We start from the raw sequence: 23,268 nt of genomic DNA, 5'->3' as shown, positions 1-23,268 counted from the left end.
GGTAAGCCCACACATGAACAGCTGCTGACACCATAATTGTATATTCGGCACAACAGTTTCTTCTTCTTTTTCCTCAAGACAATAGTCGTCTCCCAGTCATAAAACTACTACAGTAAGTGCAGAACAATATATATGCTCTGAATATGCACCTTTGTTGCAAAGACTATAGAAAACTTTGAGACTTGTTAATTAAGGCATATTGCTTATTATGTGCATTCAAAATGGGAGGCCAAATTAGGGCTTTAACGGACCACTATCACAAAAAATTATAAAATGTTAAATCCATGTTAAGATATAAATACAAAACAAACATTTCTCCAAGAGCAAAATGCACTATAAACTAGTCCATATCTTCTTGGAGGATTCTCAGTATTTCCTTAAGTGCTTCCGTACCACGCTAGTTGAAATCTACGTCCTGCCGGTGGCTGCGCGACTCTGACAGGACGTGGATTTCAACATCACCGCTGTGTGCTCCCTACTCCTTCAACACCTTCAAAAAAGCACTTTAAAGCTCACCTCTTCAGGGAGGCCTACCCAACCTCAACGCTGCCCTAACTCTCTCTGCCGAGAACCTCTCGATTCAGCCCCCTTCTTTCGTGTCACCACCCCCTCCCTCTACGTTGTAAGTTGTTGGCAGGGCCCTCTCCCCTTGTGTATCATGCTTGATTGTACACTCTACCTAGAATATGTGAACTTGTATTATTAGTACTACCACTCCAGTGTATGATCTGGCATTGCAATACTACCTGTATTGTGTTGTGTATCTTATTACTTATTACCTGTATTGTTGTATCTATTGCCTATTACCTGCATTGTGCTGTCACCCCTGTTATCATTGTCTGTAATCCTATGTATTGTACAGCACTGCATAATATGTTGGCGCTATATAAATCCAATAAATAATAATAATAATAGAAGATGATATAAAACAGACAGGCCAGGACTGGAACAGAAATGTACAGATTTATGTGTGAACACATCTACAGAAACACACACAAAACCGATGCCAAATGTGAAAAACTGATAGGACAGGACTGGACACCTTTTTATTTGTGAACCAAGCCTAATGGAAATGAGAACTTTTTCTTAACCTCCTTGGCGGTAATCCCGAGCTGAGCTCGGGGTATGCCGCCGGAGGTCGCCGCTCAGGCCCTGCTGGGCCGATTTTCGTTTTGAAAAAAGCAGCACACGCAGCCGGCACTTTGCCAGCCGCGTGTGCTGCCCGATCGCCGCCGCTCCGCGGCGATCCGCCGCGTGCAGCGGCGATCCGCCGCGTGCAGCGGCGAAAGAGGGTCCCCCCAGCCGCCCGAGCCCAGCGCAGCCGGAACAAACAGTTCCGGCCGGCGCTAGGGGCTGGATCGGGCGGCTCTGACGTCAGAACGTCGACTGACATCCATGACGTCACTCCGCTCAGCGAAACAAGATAGGCCGCTCATTGCGGCCTATCTTGTTACTTTCGATTGCCGGAGGCGATCGAAAGTACGCTTCCGGAGCGCCCTCTAGTGGGCTTTCATGCAGCCAACTTTCAGTTGGCTGCATGAAATATTTTTTTTTTAATTTAAAAAAAAAACACATTGCAGCCTCCCTGGCAAAATAACTAATGCAACAGCTGTTAACTATGTGCTTTTGAAAATAAAGAAAACCCAGAGAATCCCCTGTGAGGTGAGGTGATGGACTAATCCAAAACCTGTCAGATCTGTCAGATTTGTGCTACCTACTGCAAGTGACAGCAACATAGGAAAACAAACATTTATAATACATTTTATTTTAGGACAAATTTGTCATGTCAGTGGTCTTCTAAAGTCAACAGGAATCAGTCATAAAAATAAAAAAGACAGATACTTACCTAAGGAGAGGGAAGGCTCTGGGTCTTCTCTTAAATTCTCCATCGCGGGGGACTTTGGAACTCTTCGGGAGCCAAGTCCTCCCGAAGGCAGATGGCTCCATACTGCACACGCGCAAGAACACACGAGAAGGAGCTAGCACGTGCGCAGTAAGGTTTGGCCCGTCTTGGGCTCCCGAAGACTTCCGAAACCTTCCTTCGGCGGCGGAGACTGCAGTATTGGTCGAATACTGGTACAGGGGAGCCAGCACTGCAATGGGGACCAGGAGAGGAGTGGGAAGGTTCTATTGGACTCAGAGCCTTCCCTCTCCTTAGTCAAGTATCTGGGGTTTTTTAGGACTGATTCCCATTGACTATAAGTTGGGGGGGGGGGGGGCGATTGTACTTGAATTCTTAAGTTTTAGTTCTTTTGAAATAAATCCACACTTTTTGGGCTCGTTCACAATAGAGGTGTTTTCGGCCTTTTTTTCAAGCACAGGCGATTTTTAAAATCTCACACAAAATGCTTGTGCAATTAATCTATATGAGATGGTTCATATCAGCGCGATTGGTGTGCTGTGTGTTGAGCAAAGCAGTGTCTGTACCATTTTTGGGGCAATGGAAGGTATAGGAAAAACGCAAATGCTTACAAAATCGCTTTGTGCAGCGATTGCGTTTGCATACATTATATTTATTCTTTTCCGGGTCAAATAATTCACTTCCTGACTTGCGTCAGGGAGTGAATGACAAAACCGCTTTGGAAAAAGCGCTTTTACCAAATAACGCAGCGCGCAGTGGAGCGCCGGGAGGGGGGGGGGGAAACGCTGCACAAAATCGCAAAACGCTTGTGTTTGCGATTACAATTTTAGTTGTGAACGAGGCCTTACTGTGTTTTGAAGATATTTTTAGTTTTCTGCAATAATGCTTTTTACTCTGCCGAAGCTGCACCTGTGAATAAACAGCCTCATCATGCACAAGGGAGTTCCTCTCAGTTCCTTATGGTGCTAGCCACTTCATTTCTCTCAGCAACTCCCCCAAAGCGTGAGTTCAAGTGGAACAATAACAGCCAGCTCTCAGCATTGCAGGATGTTTTATGAATGTCAGAGGAGTGAAAGTGTGCTGAAATGTAGCATGTGATTACAGTGCGGCGAAACCTGAAATACGCAGGTGCCAGCATATCATTTTTATAGGGGTGATTCCAGCTTTCTCTTCCACACAAATATTTATGACCATGTATATGTATTCATTAAGTCGGCTGAGTAGTTACACCTGAGACAAGTATTGTTTACATTTGGAAAAGCCTACTCATAAAGATGAGACAGTGCATGCTATTTTACAGTTCTGCAGTAATCATTCCCTGCGATGTGTTTCTACCTGGTTACCCTAGCTACGGATAGGAAAAACTGCCACATTACATTTCACATTAAATTATGAGTAAGATAACATTTCTATGGATAGGTTCACAGTGGGCAGTTGCCATGACAAACTAATGCGATGTTCACAGTGCGGCCTTTAGGGTCTAACTGTGTGCACCATCCCAACGCACTTCATGCAGAGTGTTAGGGCCCATTTACACTTAATGCCTTGGTACGTGTTCGTATGCATTGGTACGCATTTTTTCCATAGCAGTGCATTGTGAAAAAGATTTCAGTTAAAACACGTTAAGTGTGAACTGAGCCATAGGAAAGCATGGGCATTACTTTGAAAATCAGTTGTCCTTTCAGTTATAACTAAAAGCAACTGATAGGGCCTGTTTAAAGGAGTTCTTTCGCGAAAAAAGTAGGCAGTTAGAAAATGTGACAGATGACAGGTTTTGGGCCAGTCCATCTTTTTAAGGGGGATTCTCAGGGCTTTCTTTGTTTTCAACAGCATTTCCTGAACAACAGTTGCAAAATTTAACTGACATAATAGTGTGCAAGTGATTAGGGAGGCCGGCTGGTATCTTGCTATTTTGGCAGTTAAACTGTTGTTCAACTTGTTAAACTTTTTTCGTGAAAGAACCCCTTTAAAGAGAACCTCCGACCAAGAATTGAACTTTATCCCAATCAGTAGCTGATACCCCCTTTTACATGAGAAATCTATTCCTTTTTACAGACAGACCATCAGGGGGCGCTGTATGACTGATAATGTGGTGAAACCCCTCCCACAAGAAACTCTGAGGACCGTGGTACACCTAGCAGTTACCTGTCTGTGAACCTTGTTGCATTGTGGGAAATAGCTGTTTACAGCTGTTTCCAACTGCCAAACAGCAGCTACATCACCTGCCAACAGTAAAAATGTCACCATGTAATAAATGTCAGAATGTAAATCAGGGATTTAAAAGATTTTACAATGGGCAAACACTGACTAAATCATCTATACATAATTATTGTAAAAATGAAGCACTTTTTTATTACATTATTTTCACTGGAGTTCCTCTTTAAAGAGAACCTGAACTAAAAATTAATAGTCAAAAGTTGAAAATGTTTTTACATCAGTAACATCCACTGCGCGCTACCATATCTGTAAAACAATCTGACATAGCGTAACCTGCTTTCTTTGCATATAACTACACCCACATCAACCGTGTCAATGGTGAGATAGTGCCCGTGCAAAACTCCCTCCACCTCCCTCCCTCCGCAGTGGATGTTACTGATGTAAAAACTCTTCTAGAGGATTCAACACAGCGCACTCCAACCATTGCTCTGGATCTAAGGACATTTATGTGTATTGTGTTTAGTGATATCATTGTAGTAACGACATATTGTCTTCATTGTGGTGGCGCAGCATTTTTTTCAATAAAAGTTGAAGTTGGCCATTACCCCATAACAGCTTCCTGGTTAGCACACTGTTAAACTGTAATATCGCCCACTTGAGCCATAGAGAAACATGGACATTACCTTGCACATTCAGTTGTAACTGACAGCAGCTGATATATAACAGTTATGATAGCAACTGGTTTATTTTAGTTCTGACAACATTTTGTCAGAGCTGGATGGGATCACTGTAAGAAGAAAATGATGAGCTTCTGAGAGGAACTGATGGTGAGGTAAGTATGTAATATTCATTTGCAGCTACGTCATGTGTTTATTTTAAATAATTTTACTCACTTCAGGTTCCCTTTAAGTGTAAGGCAGGGAACACACTTGACTATGTATGTACGCTTTTTCTGCACAGACAAACTGAGAACTCATGTTAATGAATGGGCTAGTTCACAATGAATGTGGTTTTTGCACGTAGAAAAAAATTCTGCACATTTTGTCCGTTTTTTGTATCAATTACAATACCTGCAGCGAAAAAACGTGCGTGTTTTCCTGCATAGAAACACGCTTGGTGTGCAGAAAACGTATGCAGAAAAAAGCGTGCAGAAAACTGAAACTGAAAGTGTGTCCCTTGCATGAATGGGGCCTAACTGTAAATCACATGCGTTAACTGTGAGAGTGAAGCACACTTTTCATTGACTATGCTACACAATATGCGGATAATGTATGGTGAGACTTTCCCGTTCCGTTGCTGAAAAGCAACACCCACTGTGAACCTAGCCTAAATGTTTCTCAAAATACACAGAGTAGGAGGTGGGCCAGCTTTACGGAGCTGGTAAACATTTCTTTTTCAGGGGCACACGTCTTCAGTGTCAGTTTAAGTGGAACTGACAGCTGCTACAAAAATAGAGATGTGTGCTTTTATGAGGTACGGGCATTACCTTTTATATACTTTTATTAAATTAGCCATTTTACACATGGTAGCTTTTGTTTGTGTTTTCCTGCAGAGCAAGTGACAGGAAGCCCTGGTGGCAGTGAATTATTGGGGGGCGGGGGGAGGGGAGAGAGCCTGAGCCCCCAGGGGTCAATCCCCCGTCTTTACCCTATTACCCTTTTTTTACTGAGAGCTGTATGTGCATTACGCATTTGCAGCGTCGTCGCTAGGGCCTTTGATCCGGGGCACCGACCACAAACCTGTTGCCATGGTGCCCCGGAAAACACTACGGCAGGAGGGGGCACTGAGCGGAGGGGGAGTGGGCATAGCGTAGTTAAAAACTCACCTTCCGATCTCTGCAGGCACAGCTTCCATCTTCTTCCGACTTTCTCCCCCGGCGTCCATTGCATTGGTTACAGCGCCCCCTGTGATGACATCACAGCTGACGCTGTTACCAATGGGAGGGATGCTGGGGGAGGAAGTTGGAAGGAGATGGAGGCTGCCTGCGGAGATTGGAAGGTGAGTTTTTAACTGCGTTATGCCCGCTCCGCCCAGTGCCCCCTCCTGCTTACTCGGGGGAACCTTCCTATCTAACCTACACTAGAGACATCTATCTATCTAACCTATACTGGGGGAAGCTACCTATCTAACCTATACGGGGGGCATCTATCTATCAAACCTATATGGGGGGCACCTACCTATCAAACCTATACTGGGGACATCTATCTAACCTTTATTGAGGGGTACCTACCTATCTAACCTATACTGGGGGAAGCTATCTATCTAACCTATACTGGGGGAACCTACCTATTTAACCTATACTGAGGGCATCTACCTATCTAACCTATACTGGGAGCTGTTAACTATCTAACCTATACTGGGGGAACCTACCTATCTAACCTACACTGTAGTCACCTACCTATCTAACCTATACTGGGGGAAGCTATCTATCTAACCTATACTGGGGGAACCTACCTATTTAACCTATACTGAGGGCATCTACCTATCTAGCCTACACTGTAGTCACCTACCTATCTAACCTATACTGGGGGAACCTACCTATCTAACCTACACTGGAGTCACCTACCTATCTAACCTATACAGGGGGAACCTACCTATCTAACCTACACTGGAGGCACCTACCTATCTAACCTATACTGGGGGAACCTACCTATCTAACCTACACTGGAGGCAGCTACCTATCTAACCTATACTGGGGGCATCTACCTATCTAACTTATACTGGGGGCATCTACCTATCTAACCTTTACTGGGGGCACCTACCTATCTAACCTATACTGGGGCCACCTACCTATCTAACCTATATTAGGGGCACCTACCTATCTAACCTATACTGGGGGCACCTACCTATCTAACCTATACTGGGGGAACATACTTATCTAACCTATACTGGGGGCCCCTACCTATCTAACCTATACTGGGGGCACCTACCTATCTAACCTATACTGGAGGCACCTATCTATCTAACCTATACTGGGGGCACCTACCTATTTACAGTCAAACAAAGCCCCAGGGCCCCAGCCCAGCAAAGCACAGCCCCCAGCAAAGCAAACCCCCCAGCCTAGCAAAGCCTCCTGGTCCCAGCCCAGCAAAGCATAAAGCCAAGCAAAGCCTAGTAAAGCCCCTAGCTCAGCAAAGCCCCCCAAAATGCCCCCAGCAAATTGCCCAGCCCAACAAAGCCCACAGCAAGTCATCTAGCAAAGCCAGGCTGGCTCAATATCACAGGTTTCTATACAGGAGGATCTATATTAACAAGGTGAGACCACAAAACAGTAGTTTGGTTCCAAAATGTTGTTTCACACTTTATTGTATCCCCAAAAATCTTTTTTCAAAAAGATAAAAAAAAATCTTCAAAGTACAAATGCAGGAAAAACATTATATTCCACCAGATAGTAGACACTGGGCTTGATTCACAAAGCGGTGCTAACTGTTAGCACGCCTGTGAAAACCCCCTTAGCACGTCTAAACAAGCTTTTCGCGCATAAAACTTTACGCGCGCAAAACTTTATGCGCGTAAAACTTTACGCGCGTACTGCACAGAGCACAGGGCGCTCCGCGCGAAATGCCCATTAAAGCCTATGGGACTTAGCGCGCGTAAAACTTTGCGCATAAAACTTTGCGCGCGCAAAGTTAGCGCGCGATCTGATTGAGAAATCCGGTGCTAACCTACTTAGCACCCTGGTTAGTGCGTCTAAAGACTTTAGACGTGCTAAGTAGGTTAGCACCGCTTTGTGAATCAAGCCCACTGTGTGCTTTGTTTGATGAAACAGTACATTTCAGGTAGTGTAATTCAGACAAATATCACTGCCAGCCAAGTTGGCACAGCAACACCATCAGCCAGGCCGGCACAGCATTACTGCCAGCAATGCCAGCACAGCATCACCACTAGTCAGGCCAGCATAGCATAACCACCAGCCAGGCCGGCACAGCATTACTGCCAGCAATGCCAGCACAGCATCACCACTAGTCAGGCCAGCATAGCATAACCACCAGCCAGGCAGCCCAGCATAACCGCCAGCCGAGTACAGCACACAGGCCAGCCAGCCAAAGACAAGACAGAAGCCAGGTAGATGGCTTATTTATGTGAAATACTGCCTATTGAATATATTTAAGTTACGCCACTGCTATGTTCATGTACATTTGTCCCCACCTATGACCACGCCCTCTTTCTGGGGCATGACCACGCCCGTTTTTTCACCACGCGCGCTGCACAATCATTCCCTCTTGGTGCCCAGGGGTGCCCCGGATCTCCCAGGAACCTAGAAAAGCCCCTGCGCGTTTGTCACTAAGGGTAATTTATAGAGGTCATACTGGCTGCTGTATTACATTTATTGGCTATCATTCATGAACAGTCTGTCGGTAAAGAAAATCAGTGCGGGAAAACACCACTGGCGGATTTTTAGACTTCTGGGTGGGCATTCATAGAAAAGTATCCATATGCGGAAGCAGTGCGGAGATTCCCCGATCTAAGCTGGCGGTAGACAAGCGGTAGGCTTGCGGAGACACGGAAGCTGCCGAGTTGATACATTTCTCCGTGTTCCGCTCTGCTGCAGCTGCCTGGGAGGTCTGTGTGTCTCCATTCACTTACATTGGTATCACCACATCAGAGGGAGCGGTACCTCCCGACCTCACACAGCTTGCGGTGATCTTCATGAATTAACATTTTGCTACATTTGTTCCGATAATCACCGCACAAGGCGGTGATTTATCACTCTGCTCGGTAGTGTCATTTTTCCTTGCGGAAAGAGGCTTTATGAATGCTGACTTTGCTAACTGGTCGGTAAAGTCAGCTGTTCTAAGCATTTCCGCATGCGGAAATGCTTTATGAATGATAGTCTTTGTGTTTTATTTACTATTCCATTTTCGAGGAAAGTCATCTTGTAGAAATATCTTCTTAGAGTATATGGTGCTGATTGGCTGTATTCTCTGTTTTCTACATACACACTGGGGAGAAGCTGATCACAAACTCTGTTCTGATTACAGAATTAAAAATAACTCAGAAGAAAGCATAGTTTTGGAGAGTTAAGGAATGAAGACATACCGGAAGAACAAGAAGAAGTGACAAGGAAGGTGAGCTTCACCTGATGGATTATCAAATATGTGAGAGAAATGTAGTCACGTCTTTCAGGTTGCCAGTAATGCAGGCAACTATTGGTCAGGCATGGGGGGAATATTTGTTGCCATCTGCTTTCAGTTCAGGATGGGCTGGTCACTCTTCTGGAAGAGTGCTGCCTGGAGAAATCTGTAATGGCCGCAGTGAGGCCTACTGGTTAATAAAAAAAATAGTGAAAAGTAGAGCTACATACATACTTTCAATAGCTATTGCCAGTAGAGATCGGGTCTCAATCCCAAAGGCAACAGTTCCATGCGTGAGTGTATACAGACATATCCCTTGGCTATAGCTTAGTGACTTGTACTGTTGCTATTGGGAGGGGACATCCAGTTCATTTGTCTACACCACAGTACTGCATTAGTAAAATAGTTCTTTCATTTCAATAGTAGAAACCAGTAGGGTAAAAAGTGCCCAGTTTGGTACTTACCTCTAGATTCTCCAGAGTCTTCCCCATCCTCCTCCACTAGCCCGTTCCAGCACTGTCTCCGCACAAAAACTGTCCACAGGGGCTTGTTGAGCACTTGCGCACACGCGGTTGCACGGACCTGACCGGGCTTCAGAGGAAAAAGCAGAGCCCGATCAGGTTCATGCTAGTAGTGCAGTAGTATGGACCCGATTGGCTCGGCCTTTTCCGCTAAAGCCTGAGTCGGTCTGGGCTATTGCACAGACGCAGAGCAGGCATGTTTCGGGGGTCCTTGTTCCTGAACCCCACTCCTAAGGCAGCACTGCATCAATATGGGCTAGTTCACAAGGTCACGTTTTCACATAGCCAGTGACGGTAAGGTCGAGGAGGACACGGGACGCCTCTGGACCATCCATTAATTATTTCTGAAAATAATTTAATATAGTGTTCTACAAAATACACAAAAAAACTGCCTGAACTGGAGCCCCGGCCCCCGAGTTACATTTTAAGTAGGTCTGATTTTCTTAATATTGTTCAAGATCATATTATATATTTAATTTAATTTATTGCTGTAGTAATTTAAAAAAATGTAGACAAAATAATAATTCTTATATTTTTGAATTGATTTTGTACAAATGCTTTCACTATTTTATTATGATATTCTGAGTGCTGCAATGTAGTAAAAAGATGTAGGCATCCCGACAGCTGCTGTGCTGTGTTCCAACTCAGCATAGCGTGCTTGTCCCATAAGTTTCCACTGAGCAGGTTACATGGAACAAGCACATAACCATGATGTTTACATTGTATCCTGCAGCAACTGATTGCAGCTTCAGATGAAGGTGAAAGAGAGATAATTGTATGCTTCTCTTCCTAAGCAGATTGATCTGACGTCAGGTGTTTTGGTGCCAGATCTGTTGCTGGTCACGGACACTCATTCTTTTAAAAGGCGCACTGAAAACAGCCCAATGAAAACACCTTTGTAATGATGCTGCTACACTTAGATTAAAAAGCGGCCAGTGTAATGTTGGCCCTGTTAATTTTCATGCTGCATGCTTTCAGTGCAGACTCCAGGTGATTTCAATGCCGGGCAGCCGTGCTCAGCTATAATGTAGCCAAGTGCTTATTATGGGTATAAGCCGCCAATCTGAGTTTGGCAATACTATAGCTGAGCTCTGGCCCAATCGCTGAACTGCCCCAGCCTAACGGTGCTCGAGGGGCAGGTGCTAGAACAGGCATGGGCAGACTTGGCCCTCCAGCTGTTAAGGAACTACAAATCCCACAATGCATTGCAGGAGTCTGACAGCCACAGTCATGACTCATAAAGGCAAATGCATTGTGGGATTTGTAGTTCCTTAACAGCTGGAGGGCCAAGTTTGCCCATGCCTGTGCTAGAACATAGCAGGGTAATAGTATTTTATGTTAGGAATGCATGATGATGGCTGTAAGGACAAAATTACCTGCAGTTTGCTGACACTGCATTATGGAAGCCTCCCACCACCTTGCAGAACTCACTTTTTTCAAACTAGAGTCTGAGGAGCTACTTAAATTATGTGTTTCTAATGGCCCATACTCACGGGCAACCAAAACTGCATGTCGCTAGCACACAGGAGCGTGTGCGCGACAGTTCAGCGACAGCTTGTCGCCACGTCCCTCCGCATACACACTGCGGAAGAGGGACTAGTGGCGCGACGGAAGCTGTCACCGACGTTCCTCCTCCCCGCTGGAAACTCAGTGCGCGGGCTATGGGGTTGCTGTCGCTAGTCCGCATACACACACGGACTAGCGACAGTTGTGGCGAAGTTGCGGCGGCAACTGTCGCTAGGCGATTGAACGGTTCAATCGCCTGGCGACAGCGGCGACAAGCGACGGTTCGGGGTGCGCGCCAGTGTTGCGCCTCATACTCACGGGCGACCTGTCGCCACAACACGCGCGTAGCCCGTGAGTATGGGCCTTTAGCTTCAGTATTTGGTGGTTGCACATCGAATGTGTCTGCAGTATTCAGTGATGACTTCCAGCATTTTCCTGTTATTCTGATGTCCCAGACAGTAGCAGAGTTTATGTTCCCCCTGCCCATGTCAAGGTGTGCTTCCATGGCAGAGGGTCTGAACATTTTCTCACCTGCTGCTGTGGGTGGTGTGCTGATATGGTGTGATTGGATATGAATGTTTCTTCAGGATTTCTTAAACCCCATTTACACTTACGGTAATCAGTTGGTATGCGTTAGTGTGCGTTGGTACGCATTTTTTCCATAGTAGTGCATTGGGAAGAAGATTTCAGTTAACCACTTCACAACTGAGGGGTTTTACCCCTTCAGCATCCAAGCAATTTTCACCTTTCAGCTCCTTCCATTCATTTGCCAATAACTTTATCTCTACTTATCAGAATGAAATGTGTTAAATGTGTTTTTTTTTATCACTTATTAGGCTTACTTTGGGTGGTACATTATGCCAAGAGTTTTTTATTATAAATGTTTTTTAATGGAAAAATAAGAAAAAAAAATGGAAAAAAATCCTTATTTTTCAGTTTTCGGCCATTATAATTTTTAAATAATGCATGCTACCGTAATTAAAATCCACGTAATTAATGTGCCCATTTGTACCGGTTATTACACTATTTAAATGATGTCCCTATCACAAAGTCTGGCGCCAATATTTTATTAGGAAATAAAGATGCATTTTTTTCAGTTTTGCATCCATCACTAATAAAAAGTCCATAATTTATAAAGTAACAGTATTATACCGTCTTGACATACATATTAAAAAAGTTCAGTCCCTAATAAAACTATTAATGCATTTTTTATAATTGTAAATTTATTTCATTGTATTTTTTTTACAAAAAAAATAAATGTTGGTAACTATTGGGGAGTGTGGGAAGTAAGGGGTTAATTTAAAATGTAAAAACAGGTCTTTGCATTTAAAAAAAGTACTTTTAGATGTAGTTTTACTATTTGGCCACAAGATGGCCTCAGTCTTTTTTTTGTTATATGTCCTGTAAGCGAAATATGTATGCTTACAGGAAGTGTACTGAAGATGGGAAACTTTTATTTATTAGAATGATCGTGCAGCTTCTCATAAAAGGCGCCGATAATTGCTACGGGGACTTAGATCAATGATTAGGAATTGCTTTCCCATTCATTGATCTCCTGGCGGGCAGATGGCAACATGAACGAGCGCACAAATAAACGGGATCGCTTACAGCAGTGGTAGCAGCGGGAGTACGTATATTTACTCCCCTGGGCGGTTAGATGAAGTCTGCAGGGGAGTAGATATACTGTACTGGAGCTGTGAAGTGGTTAAAGTGTAACTGTCGGACATAAAATCAAAAATCAATTCTTTATTTTTATCTGATAAACAAGTAATAAGGATGCTAACCAGGCAATCCAAAAGTTAAAATCTCAATTATTACTTGTTTACCAGATAAAAATAAAGAATTGATTTTTGATTTTATGCCCGACAGTTACTCTTTAAAACGCGTTAAGTGTAAAAGAGGCCATAGGAAAACATGGGCAATACTTTGAAAATCAGTTTTCTTTCACTTATAACTGAGAGCAACTGATTAAGTGTAAAAGGACTCTTAAGGTAGCCATACACTGGTCGATTTGCCATCAGATTCGACCAACAGATAGATCCCTCTCTGACCGAATCTGATCAGAGGTATGGCTACCTTTACTGCAAACAGATTGTGAACCGATTTCAGCCTGAAACCGTTCACAATCTGTTGAGGTGGTGGTGCTGCTGCCGCCGCCGCTCCCCCCCCCCCCCCCGCATACATTACCTGCTCCGCCGGCGCGACTCCAGTCCCCCGGTCACCGCTGCTCTGTCTGCGCTCTGTTCTCCAGGTCCGGCATGCCTCACTTCTTCTAGCCCGGCAGGAAGTTTAAACAGTAGAGGGAACGTGCTGCGGGAACGATTGCCAGCAGATTCGATCCCAGTGATCGAATCTGCTGTCGAAACGGCTGCAAATCGGGCCAGTGTATGGCCAGCTTTTGGGATCATTAGAAAATAATTGCTGCTAATGAAGCCTGAGTAAGACAGCAGACTGTTACCTCTCCACCAGGTTCAGTTCATTTGTAAGTTTTGGATGGAGCCTGGCAGGGCCAAAAAATCTGTCAGGGTTTTGTGTTTGCTTTCTTTTCTTCTATTGGGGAGATTTGTACCTACTTTCTGCACTTTGGGACCAGAAGGGAAAAAAAACTTTTCAGTAAAGGCACTTAAAAGAGGTTCTAACCCTTCCTTTGAATCCTTCTGTAGCAAATATCCACTTCAGAGATCAAAGCACTTGCTGTATATATTTTCCTTCCATTTTCTTTGGCCCATGTTCAAGTACAATGCAGATTAGGAATTTGTCCAACTGTCCTGTTTAACCAGAAACACATCCCGGTGTTGGGAACAGCCAGTTATTAATTTATTATTTATTGCTGATTTAATGAATGCCTGAGAGATCAGCCACTGAGCATGTTGGGACTTGCAGACTCAGAGGACATTTTAACTGTGAATTTACAAATACGCATAAAATATGTGCACAGAAAGTGTAATAGTAGATACCTTAGGCAACCAAATGTATTGCAGAACATGCTAGAAAGTGATTATTCTATTTAAGCTGTATACTTATTTCATAAATTCATGCATACAAATGCATGGTTGTACATAGAGTATAGCAGAGCAGCAACCTTCAATCGTCTATATATTCGGAAACAATTTATTTACTTAGCAAGCTAATAAAGGTGCTTTGATCATTCTGCCTATTAAATAGTACTGCTGTTTTACATAAATAATTAAGTAGCGAGATGCTATTAATTTTCTATTTTTGCTATATTAATTTTCAAATTTTCTTCACTATTTAACTTCTCCATGAACCTCTCCAAGAACGGTTTGTTTTATTTTCAAGATCCACAACATACACTACTAATACGCAATAAATACTCCTTACATTCTTAACAGCTTCCTCTAAAAGGTGGAAATTGGTGCTGGCTGCTAGTTAAATAGACCAGCTGTTGGTTATATAGATCAACTCAGAGACTTAACTAAGTTGTACTTTCACCCCCTCCACACACACACACACACACGCGTGCGCGCACACGCCTCAGCAAGCATATACGCAAAAAAGGCGCCTGAAAAATGGGTACTAGAGATAGACTACCAGTAAAATTACCAGTATTCTACTAATTCTACTATTAGGCTATATATAATTACGTTAGTAAAATATCTGTATTTTTACCAATATTTTACTAACACTTAATCTGACTCCATTCTCATTTGAACACCTCCCTCTATCAATGCCTAACCCTATCCGACCCTCAACCGATTCCTAACCCTAACTGATCCCCACTCTAATTGACCCACCCATCTGATTCCTAACCAACCTCCCCCCCTCATCCGATACCTAACACTAACTGAACCCTCCAACCAATGCCAAACCCTAACCACCCCCCAATGCCGCAATCCCTGATATCTGCTCCGACTTCCCCGTAGTTTGCATTTTATTGGTCGCCAGGGAAGTTTGAATGTTGCCATAGGTGCCCATGTTAATAGATGCGATCAGCCGCTACAACAGGAAAATTTGACGCTAGATAAAATAGGGGGCTCTAGAGCCGCCCACTATACAAACTGCAGCTAGAAATACGGTATCAGGAGCTTTACTGTTACAGCTGCTAATCCCAGCTATTATCATGGCCACGTATGTCGATACCCAAATTTACCTGGTACCTGCAGCACCTAAATTTCCCATTCCCAGATATCTGTTACCGAGGCCCCCCAACTGCTGGAAGCTTTGCTTTTCACCTCCTGGGTGGGGCATATGTGTTATTTTAAGAGATTTTTTTTGTTCATCCCTACCATATGCTTATACTTGAATATATTAAACGACAGGTTGTTTTCAAACTTTTGAAAGCCAGTGTATATGTAGATTTACTGTGTGCAGTCATCCGAGTTTACATATATGACTCGCAATTGGCATTCTCAGTTTATTTATTTATGAACTTTAAGTCAACTGGAAAAACATGTTTCTTGCCTAGAGCAACAGGTGACATAATAGTTGCTCTGTCATTTCTCTGGGGTCATGCAGTGGTATATGTTCTGGATACACAGTGCATGCCATGCTCTGAAGGAATCTGAAGATTTGCATGAATCACATGACTGCAAGATTTATTTGTTTAAATTGTGACTGAAAGAAGAGCAGAGGGTGAGATTAAGCTCCAGTTCTTTTGGTATTGTGCCTGTATGTGTGGCAGCTCACTACTCCTTTTTTTTTAAGCAGCTGCATGTGTCAGAATCTGGTATGTGGGCTCTTAAAGGGCACCTGAACTGACATGTGACATGAAGAGTTCAACATATGTATATTTAGTTCCAATCCTGCATAGGCTGTGATCGTTTTTTTTTTACTGTAAAGGTAAAAGGTTTGTACACACGTCAGATGGAACTCGTTCAAAACGAATGATGAAAGACACGTCACTGACACAGCATTAGCACGTGTACACATTGCACTGTAAACTACCGATAAATTGACAGTTAATTTGCACACACAGCCGTAAATGACACTTCTCTTATGCTGGGAATACACAATGCGTTTTTTTACGCTAGATTCTCGTCTCGATCGATTTTGCCGTTCAATTTACCACTCGATTCTCTTATCTTCCGCTCGTTTTTCTTATCTTTTACCATTCACTTCTATGAGAAATCGAGCGGTAAAAAGATCGAACGTGAGATTGGACAGAAATTATCTATCGAACTATCTATCTGCTGGAAAAACGCATGGTGTATTCCCAGCATTACTCTTCACACAGCTTTGTGGATGCACCATTCATTATGTACAAATTTTTGTACACACTCTTGATTATGAACGATTATCGGCCAAAATGATCTGCCAGGCAGATTGGCCGAAGTGACCGAGATCTGGCGACTGGTCATTTGGCGTTTGTCATGACTTTCCTCTGACATTTGTATGAAGCTTAAGAATCCATGACCCTGACATTTAAAAATTGGGTTCTACAATGACCGATGTGAATGTACTGTAGTTGAGTGGTAAAGTGGTTAAATTATGGCCTTTTTTTTCACAAAAATGTATGCATCAGGGTCACTTGTGGTCTTCCTGTAGGTAAGATTTAAAATTTAACATCTATATTATAGACAGACAAAGGACACGGATTGCCAATTTACACTAACGGGGGAGTGCACCCAACTACCTACGTGAGCGCACGCAGTGTCACTGTGCCTGTCCGGTACCTGTCTGTGTGTGACAGGTGCACATTTGTAATACCCACCACTGCATATACCTACCTGTTGTTCAGTGCACCCACCTACCTACGTGAGTGCACGCAGTGTCACTGTGCCTGTCTGGTACCTGTGTGTGTGTGACAGGTGCACATTTGTAATACCAGTCATTGCATAATTGTTCACAATACCTGTGTGACCGCACGCTGTGTAATATACCACTCCGAGCATACCTGTTAACTGCACCTGTGTGACAGCTGCACATTGTATTGTAATACCAGTCACGGCATACCTTTCACTGCACCTGTGTGACTGCACATTGTATTAGTCAAATCAGTGTATACCTTTCACTTCATCCTTCCTGATATGGACAAAACAGGTAGAGGCAGGTCACCCGGCAGGTCTGTTCGAGGTCGTGCTGACGTGATTTCGTGCGGCCCTGGGCCAAAGTACAGTGCTCAGAAGAAGGCACGTCCCATCAACTCCGAAGATTGTCATGACGTGGTTGACTATTTAACACAGAACACCTCATCTTCCGCAGCCACCAGCGCTACTACTAGCACCACATCCGCTGCATTTGACACTTCGCAGGAGTTATTTGGTGGGGAAATCACTGATGCACAGCCATTCTTGTTACAACAAGATGAAGGCGCTAAGCAAGTTACACTGCCTTATATGTCCGAGTTAGGCGACACTATGGACGTAAAGTGTGAGGAGGAGGATGATGTTGGTGCAGTTTATGAGGTGTCTGAGGCAAGCGAAGCTGGGGAGGATGATTATGATGATACGGATGCCGCGTGGGTTCCCAATAGAGGAGATGAACAGGGGGGACAGTTCAGAGGGGGAGTCAGAGAGGAGTAGGAGGAGACGAGTAGCTGAAAGAAGCAGGGGGAGCTCGTTGTCAGAAACAGCTGGTGGTAGTGTCCGGCGCCATGTATCACCACCTAAGGACAGCCAGCCAACATGCCCTTCAACGTCAGCTGCTGAGGCCACCATAGTGCCCACACCCCAGGGGGGCTCAGCGGTTTGGACATTTTTTAGTGTGTCTACCGTAGATCAGAGCAATGCCATCTGTTCTCTCTGCCTCCAAAAATTGAGCCTTGGAAAGGCCAACACCCACATAGGGACAACTGCCTTACGAAGGCACATGCTGAAAAGGCACAAACTGCAATGGGAAGGCCACCTGAGGAAAAGCAGCACACAAAAGAAAAGCCACCCTCCTTCTCCTCTTCCTCCTTCAGGTGCATCATCTTCATCCGCTTTCTCCCTTGCACCTTCATAATCACAGCCACCCTCCTCCACTTCACCTCTCACCTTGAGCGGTTCCTGCTCCTCTGCCCACAGCAGCAGCCAGGTGACCGTGAGGGAAATCTTTGAGCGGAAGAAGCAAATGTCTGCCAGTCACCCCCTTGCCCGGCGTTTGACAGCTGGCTTGGTGGTGCTGTTAGCTCGCCAACTGTTACCATACCAGCTGGTGGACTCTGAGGCCTTCCGAAAATTTGTGGCCATTAGGAAACCACAGTGGAAGATACCAGGCCGCAATTATTTCTCCAAAAAGGCGATACCCAAACTGTACCATGAAGTTGAGAGGCAAGTGGTGTTACCTCTGGCACACAGCGTTGGGTCAAGGGTCAATCTGACCACGGATGCCTGGCCTGCCAAGCACGGTCAGGGCAGGTACATTACCTACAAAGCCCATTGGGTCAACCTGGTGACCGCTGGCAAGCAGGGAGTACGTGGCTGTGCAGCAGAACTTGTGACACCTCCACGGCTTGCAGGTAGGCTTGCAGCCACCTCCTGTTACGCTGGGGGGTCATACTTTCTGACCAGCCAGCAAAACAAGGCTGAGAGCTGAATTATGGAAGAGGCTACACAGGCTGCCCAAAGCAACTGCAGCTCTGGGCCTCTGATAAGACGCAATGGCAGCGCAGTACGATGTTGCGCTGCTCTTGCGATAGCAAACATACAGACAGATACAAGACAGACTGGAATGAGGCAGCCAATCACGACCGCAGTGATGGCGTACCTCACAAGAGCAGGACCAGAGGATTCGCCACTCCTACGCAGGAGATAGCGCAATCCACAAGGCAGAACAGACAGAGCAAGATAAACAGGCAATAGGTCAAACACAGATAATCACAGGTAGTATTAAACAGTATAACAGAACTAACTATTGAACAAAATCCCTGGGGTCCTGCCAGTTCAAATGTACCATGGATCTAACTAAACATAAACAAGGACTTGAGACAAACAGAATGAACGCTTGCCAATCCAGTCACTGACCCAGCGACAGCAAGCGTTCACACACAGACCAACATACAAGGCAACAGGAACAGGACTAGGAAGGATTCACTACTCCTACGCAGGAGTCAGCGCAATCTACGCAAGGTAACAGGAATAGGACTAGGAAGGATTTGCTACTCCTACGCAGGAGTCAACGCAATCCACGCAAGTTAACAGGAACAGGACTAGGAAGGATTTGCTACTCCTACGCAGGAGTCAGCGCAATCCACGCATGGTAACAGGAACAGGACTAGGAAGGATTCGCTACTCCTACGCAGGAGTCAGCGCAATCCCCGCAAGGTAACAGGAACCAGGAACAAGGGCCCAGTAGTAACAGCTAGACAGGCTAAGACTGAAACTATGACGGGCCACAGTCTAACAGCAAAGGCAGGCTTTTATTTTGGCATCAGCCAATGGATGCAAGCATGCAAATCTTCACACAGCTGAATGGTAATCACTCAATCCTGTGCTGGCCTGAATCCCATTTGCTAGCTGAAAGACCATCATAACAAATGCATGCAGTTCTATGCAAGAACATGCATGCAGGAAATCCAGGGCTATTAGTGGAATAATTACAGTATTCTGAGCTGTTCATAACTGCAGAGCAATTGCAAATGACAATATGACTCACTGCGAATGCACAACCGAACGCAGACTGACAAGCCAGAACTGTCCATTTGCGGCACCACCTGCAATGGACAGAACACGTCACAGGAGGAGTCCTAACACCTCCTCTCCTCCTGCTACATCCTCTTTGCTGTCATCCTCCTCCTCCTTCTTGGCTGAGTGGCAGTTCAACTCTACTGGTGCTGCGATTTCCTCTCCAGCTACACAGCCCCAGCTCCCCAGGGCCTATGCTGCATGCCAGGTACGACGATGTCACGCCATATTAGACATGTCTTGCCTCAAAGTGGAGAGTCACACTGGAGCAGCTCTCCTGGCTGCTCTTAACAAACAGGTGGATCAATGGCTGACCCCGCACCAACTGGACATCGGCAACTTGGTGTGTGACAACGGCAGCAATCTAATTTCAGCTTTGAATTTGGGAAAGTTGACACATGTTCCCTGCATGGCACATGTGCTGAATCTCATCATTCAAAGATTTGTGTCTAAGTACCCAGGCTTACAGGACGTCCTGAAGCAGGCCAGGAAGTTGTGTGGGCATTTCAGGCAGTCTTACACGGCCATGGCATGCGTTGCGGACATTCAGCGGAGAAACAACTGCCGGTGAGACACTTGATTTGTGATAGCCCGACTCGCTGGAATTCAACCCTGGCCATTTTGACCACCTGCTACAACAGGAGAAAGCCGTCACCCAGTATCTCTACAACTACAGTAGAAGGACACAATCTGGGGAGATGGGGATGCTCTGGCCCAAGAACTGGACACTCAGGCGAAATGCCTGCAGGCTCATGTGGCCGTTTGAGGAGGTGACAAACATGGTGAGTCGCAGTGAAGGCGCCATCAGTGACTTGATCCCCTATGCTTTGTTCCTGGAGCGTGCCGTGCGTAGAGTGGTGGAACAAGCTGTGGAGGAGCGTGAAGAAGAACAGGAACAGGAGAAAGAGTTGTGGGATCAATTCTCATCAGAACCAGTTGTTTCCTCAACCCCTGCGGCAGCACAGAGGGGGGAGGAGAAGGAGGAGGAAGAGTCGTGTGGGGAAGAGGAGTCAGACTCAGATGATGAGAAGGGTGGTTTTTTTTTGTTTTGTTTTTGGAGGCGGCGGCAGAAGAACGACCGCAGCAGGCATCACAGGGGGCTTGTGCTGCTCAACTTTCCCATGGTATTGTTCGTGGCTGGGGGGAGGAGGAGAGCTTACCTGACGTCAGTGAGGAAGAGCAAGAGGAGATGGATAGTATGTCTGGATCCAGATTTGTGCAGATGGCATCTTTCATGCTGTCCAGCCTGTTGAGGGACCTCCGTATAAAAAAACTCAAGGGGAATGAGCTGTACTGGGTGGCCACACTACTAGACCCTAGATGTAGGCACAAAGTGGCAGAGATGTTACCAACTCACCTGAAGGCAGAAAGGATGCAGCACATGCAGAACAAGCTGGCAACTATGCTTTGCAGTGCGTTTAAGGGTGATGTCACAACACAACAGAATAAAGGTACCACTGCCAGTAATATTCCTCCCATGTCCACGCAGGCAAGGACAGGATGCTCCAGCGATCTCATGGTGATGTCGGACATGCGGAAATTCTTTAGTCCAAAGCCTCACCTTAGCTCTTCCAAATTCATCCTCCACCAACACCTGGACCGGCAGGTAGCCGACTAGTGATGAACCCTTGGACTACTGGGTGCGCAGGCTTGACCTGTGGCCAGAGCTGCCCCAATTTGCCATCCAACTTCTGTCTTGCCCTGCCTCAAGCGTCCTGTCAGAAAGGACCTTCAGCGCAGCTGGAGGCATTGTCACTGAGAAGATAAGTCGCCTAAGTCACAAAAGTGTTCAGTACCTCACCTTTATCAAAATGAATGAGGCATGGATCCCAGAGGGCTACTGCTCGCCCAAAGACTAAGTCAGTCCCCACACACAGCATTTCTGCCTGCACGCCATGTGACTGCCTGCCCCATGACTAAGTCGGTCCCCACACAGCATCTCTGCCTGCAGGCCGCTTGACTGCCTTCTCCGCCACCACCAACAGGGTCCAGGACTCCAGGTGGATTCCTGAATTGCTATACAGGGAGTGCAGAATTATTAGGCAAATGAGTATTTTGACCACATCATCCTCTTTATGCATGTTGTCTTACTCCAAGCTGTATAGGCTCGAAAGCCTACTACCAATTAAGCATATTAGGTGATGTGCATCTCTGTAATGAGAAGGGGTGTGGTCTAATGACATCAACACCCTATATCAGGTGTGCATAATTATTAGGCAACTTCCTTTCCTTTGGCAAAATGGGTCAAAAGAAGGACTTGACAGGCTCAGAAAAGTCAAAAATAGTGAGATATCTTGCAGAGGGATGCAACACTCTTAAAATTGCAAAGCTTCTGAAGCGTGATCATCGAACAATGAAGCGTTTCATTCAAAATAGTCAACAGGGTCGCAAGAAGCGAGTGGAAAAACCAAGGCGCAAAATAACTGCCCATGAACTGAGAAAAGTCAAGCGTGCAGCTGCCAAGATGCCACTTGCCACCAGTTTGGCCATATTTCAGAGCTGCAACATCACTGGAGTGCCCAAAAGCACAAGGTGTGCAATACTCAGAGACATGGCCAAGGTAAGAAAGGCTGAAAGACGACCACCATTGAACAAGACATACAAGCTGAAACGTCAAGACTGGGCCAAGAAATATCTCAAGGTTTTATGGACTGATGAAATGAGAGTGAGTCTTGATGGGCCAAATGGATGGGCCCGTGGTTGGATTGGTAAAGGGCAGAGAGCTCCAGTCCGACTCAGACGCCAGCAAGGTGGAGGTGGAGTACTGGTTTGGGCTGGTATCATCAAAGATGAGCTTGTGGGGCCTTTTCGGGTTGAGGATGGAGTCAAGCTCAACTCCCAGTCCTACTGCCAGTTTCTGGAAGACACCTTCTTCAAGCAGTGGTACAGGAAGAAGTCTGCATCCTTCAAGAAAAACATGATTTTCATGTAGGACAATACTCCATCACACGCGTCCAAGTACTCCACAGCGTGGCTGGCAAGAAAGGGTATAAAAGAAGAAAAACTAATGACTTGGCCTCCTTGTTCACCTGATCTGAACCCCATTGAGAACCTGTGGTCCATCATAAAATGTGAGATTTACAAGAAGGGAAAACAGTACACCTCTCTGAACAATGTCTGGGAGGCTGTGGTTGCTGCTGCACACAATGTTGATGGTGAACAGATCAAAACACTGACAGAATACTTGGATGGCAGGCTTTTGAGTGTCCTTGCAAAGAAAGGTGGCTATATTGGTCACTGATTTGTTTTTGGTTTGTTTTTGAATGTCAGAAATGTATATTTGTGAATGTTGAGATGTTATATTGGTTTCACTGGTAAAAATAAATAATTGAAATGGGTATATATTTGTTTTTTGTTAAGTTGCCGAATAATTATGCACAGTAATAGTCACCTGCACACACAGATATCCCCCTAAAATAGCTAAAACTAAAAACAAACTAAAAACTACTTTCAAAAATATTCAGCTTTGATATTAATGAGTTTTTTGGGTTCATTGAGAACATGGGTGTTGTTCAATAATACAATTATTCCTCAAAAATACAACTTGCCTAATAATTCTGCACTCCCTGTAATAATTTTTCTGG

The 23,268-nt window shown here is 45.1% G+C and overlaps 1 long non-coding RNA gene across 4 annotated transcripts in view; it reads left to right on the top strand.

The window, feature by feature from the left end:
- LOC137518848 (uncharacterized) overlaps positions 1-23,268 on the top strand; it is a 93,380-nt gene that overhangs the window by 4,953 nt on the left and 65,159 nt on the right. For all 4 annotated transcript variants that reach the window (XR_011020914.1, XR_011020911.1, XR_011020915.1 and 1 more), the window contains exon 2: positions 9,001-9,087. This is a non-coding gene — a long non-coding RNA (uncharacterized lncRNA). The remainder of the gene's footprint in view (positions 1-9,000; positions 9,088-23,268) is intronic.

Source organism: Hyperolius riggenbachi, chromosome 1 (assembly GCF_040937935.1).
Source record: "Hyperolius riggenbachi isolate aHypRig1 chromosome 1, aHypRig1.pri, whole genome shotgun sequence".
NCBI lineage: Eukaryota > Metazoa > Chordata > Amphibia > Anura > Hyperoliidae > Hyperolius > Hyperolius riggenbachi.
The sequence above is the reverse complement of the archived record's forward strand: the minus strand, read 5'-3'. Positions and strand labels throughout refer to the sequence as shown.